This window comes from Cupressus sempervirens, chromosome 9 (genome assembly GCF_028749045.1).
Source record: "Cupressus sempervirens isolate cs-2001-9-10 chromosome 9, ASM2874904v1, whole genome shotgun sequence".
In the NCBI taxonomy this organism is placed as follows: Eukaryota; Viridiplantae; Streptophyta; class Pinopsida; order Cupressales; family Cupressaceae; genus Cupressus; species Cupressus sempervirens.
Genome location: NC_143126.1, coordinates 41653944 through 41657464, shown reverse-complemented (window position 1 = coordinate 41657464; position 3521 = coordinate 41653944). Strand labels below are relative to the sequence as shown.

The 3521-nt window shown below is 32.1% G+C and overlaps 1 pseudogene; it reads left to right on the top strand.

Annotated features, from left to right (window-relative positions):
• Nucleotides 1-733: 733 nt before the first annotated feature.
• Nucleotides 734-3246, top strand: LOC149537520 (UDP-glucose 6-dehydrogenase 4-like; annotated as a pseudogene).
• The last annotated feature ends 275 nt before the right edge of the window (nt 3247-3521 follow it).

Sequence of the window (3521 nt, the reverse complement as noted above, 5' to 3'; positions counted from 1 at the left end):
TTGACTAAATTCTATCCTTTATTTATAATATATAACAAAAACCCTCCTTTCACTACACTTTGACGGGTTCACATACCTTCTTCAAAAGCTCCCAATTTGGCATAGGTATGGAGGTTTGATCTTCCAATCACATTTTCTTCAACGTTTTAGAGATCCTTTTTAATTAATCCATCTTGTGGATATTTTGCCATGGAATTCCATGAGGCATTATGTCAACTAGTTAACCTACTATTATTCCATATTTTCCATATGTGTCTACAAAATCATTTCTAATAAAAACTATCTTTCCTAATAGAAACCTATCTTTTCATTCCAAATCTTCCAATTAGGTTGTGGAATACCTACAATTTCAAAAGCCAAAGAAATGTGGACTTAATGTGCAAGAGTTAAGTAGGTTTACCAACAATTGCTTTTTCTTGAAAGTTTATGCAAATCTATTATGTGCTTATCCTGCCATCATTACAGTCCATGTGACTACATTTCTTAGAGACAAGTTATCAAATAGTATGAGTGCATGTTTAATTTAGATGGGTATAGATTAAGTCATTATATGAAAATAGAGGGTACACCTGCCACTTATATTGCAGAATATTGTATTTCTTAAAGGAACATTGAGACATATGGGTGTTATGATTGAAATACGTGCAATGGAATTCACATCATGATAATGTTAATGTTGTAAATTGTATCTTATAGGTAAGGCAAAAATAACCACAAATTTAGAGCTCTTAGTTTCCACAGTTGGATTCTTCAGGGCAAAAATAACCACAAATTCAAAGCTCTCAGTTTCCATAATTGGAATAATGGGCCAACTTGGTACAAGTACAAAAAATAAAATGAATGAAACACTTATTGATTCACAATAGCAAATGGCACAAGGGCCATTAAGATCACCTCATACACCTCAACAACAAACACTCTCTTCTCCTCAAGTACTGTCTCTAAGACTTCAAGCTGCCAGTGTCTTATTTGTTGTTAATTTCCTATCATGTTTTATTTGATGAATCTAAATAGGAATACTTGTAAAATCATCAACTTGAATACATATTTGTGCATGTTATTGAGGTTTCTTGTAATATCATTCAACTACTTTCTCCATACCTTTTAAAAAAAAAATTAAAAATGGACATATTATTTGTGTTGCCCTTCTACCCTTTTTTAAGACTATTGGGGGCTAGGCTTGTCTGGGTGGCATCAGAATCCTTCAAACGATATTCAACATTAAATATTTATGCATATCTATTGTAGCACAATTTAGATATATGTATTATGAATAGTTTATCGTTAAAGTTTGAGTCCCTCTCTTAGACTAATTTAAGGTTGATGTTTTGATGCTCCTTTGAAAAAAGTGCAAGACTATTTGTGGGAACTCATGGAATGATATGTTCAAATGCAATAAGCACTTAAGACAAATTTGACATTTATAGTTTAGAAATGGCATATCAGGGTGTTAAGATTTCATAGCTTAGGGAGTTTCCTAATTTTCAGAGTAAATGAACAAGTGGAAATTCATATTAGTTTAGAACATCAAAACATGAGCACCTATATCCTTGAGGCTAAAGGCAGCTAAGATGTAGAAAAATCAAAATCTAGAGGGTCTCTTACTAATGTAAATATAAATTCATTTATACTTTCACAATTTTTTTGGAATAGAGAAGTTGAATTCATTTATACTTTTCTCTATAATCAAGAGAGTTATCTTGCAAGACTCTTTCAAGTTCCAAGGAATATTCACAACAGAAATGATTGTTGTAAAATGACACGAATAACTTAGGAATTTTTGGTTGAATGGTAATTAAAACATGTTTTAGTTTTAGAAATTAATTGTTATTCTAAACTACATATTATGAAGTAGAAGAGAAATTTATTTTGTTCTACAATTGTAGAGGAGTTAAGGATGGTGAAAATCTACTACCTTGGAGTTGGATATGTAGGGAGCCCAACAATGGCTATCACTGCACTAAAATGCCCTCATATTGATGTAGTGACCAATTGCCCATTTATGAGGCTAGGCTTCATGAGATTGTAAGAAATTATAGGGGAAAAAACCTCATTTTTAGTACTGATTTAGAAAAGCATATCATTGAAGCAAACAGTGTATTCATTTCAATCAATACCCCAATAAAAGTAGGAGGTTTTGGGGCTAGAAAAGCCACAGATCTAAGCTATTGGGAAAGTGTTGCAAGAATGATTGTAGATGTTTCAATCTCAGACAAAATTTAGTGGAAAAGAGCACTGTACCCATGAAAAAAACATTGATAACTGAAAAGGTTCTCATGCATAACAAGAAGGGATTAAAATTTTTTGTTCTTTCAAATCCAAAGTTTGTTGCAGAAGGGAGTGTTGTTTAGGATCTTTTCAATCCAAAACTTGTGGTCATTGGAGGTAGAAAGAGTTCTCAATGGTAGAAAGTAGTTAAAGCTTTGAGAGAAGTGTACACAAATTGGGTTCCTTAGAAAAAGATCATCAACACAAATTTGTGATCTACAGAAATCTCCAAAATTGATGAAAATGCATTTTTGGCTCAGAGGATTTGATCAGTGAATGTGATTTCTACTTTGTGGTAAGTAGTTGGGGGAGATGTTATAGAGGTTGCTAATGCCATTTGGAGGGATTCAAGAATTGGGCCAAATTTGTTGAATGCCAGTGAAGGACATTTTGAGCTTGGTTTACATCTATGAATGTAATGGGCTAATTGAGGTAGAAAGCTATTGGAAATAGGTTATGAAGATAAATGAATATCAGAAAAGATGATTTGTGAACAGGGTAATTTCCTCAATGTTTAATACACTTGTGGAGAAGAAGGTTTTCATTCTTGGGTTTACATTCAACAGGGGCATAGCTAATAATTTGACAGTTGATGTATGTAGGAGTCTTGTTGAAGACCAAGAACATATTAGCATTTATGACCCACAAGGAACAGAGGAGCGAATTTAGAGAGCCCTTTCCATGAATAATTTTTTTTGGGATCATTTAATGAGCCCTTCAATTATGAAACAAGTTCAAGTTGTTTGGGATGCCTATGAAGCTACAAGGGATGCTCATAGAGTGTGCATTCTAACAAGGAGGGATGAATTTAACATTTCTAAACTATCAAAAGATCTATGATAGTATGCAAAAATCTACTTTTATTTTTTATAGGCCCAACTCTATGGATGTATAGAAGCTCAGGGAGATTGATTCATTATTTATTCCATTGGTAAGTCTCTAGATCCATGGTTGAAAGATCTTACCCCAATTGAATAGTAAATCCATTTTAATTCTCTATTCATATATGTATTGTGACTATTTCTTCTTATTATGGAGCTAAATGATCAATGAATTACTATTTTTAACTTTAAAAATAAATAAATAAAACTATGATTCTAAGCAATTATTCATTATCAAATAGGAATTAAATGATGGTTTATTTGTTCTAATATAAATCTATACTTTTTATGTATGTAGGTTGATTCAACCATTAAGTTAGATCTTGATGTGATAGACATCCTTTTAGAGTTAGAAGAGGAGTATTATCAATT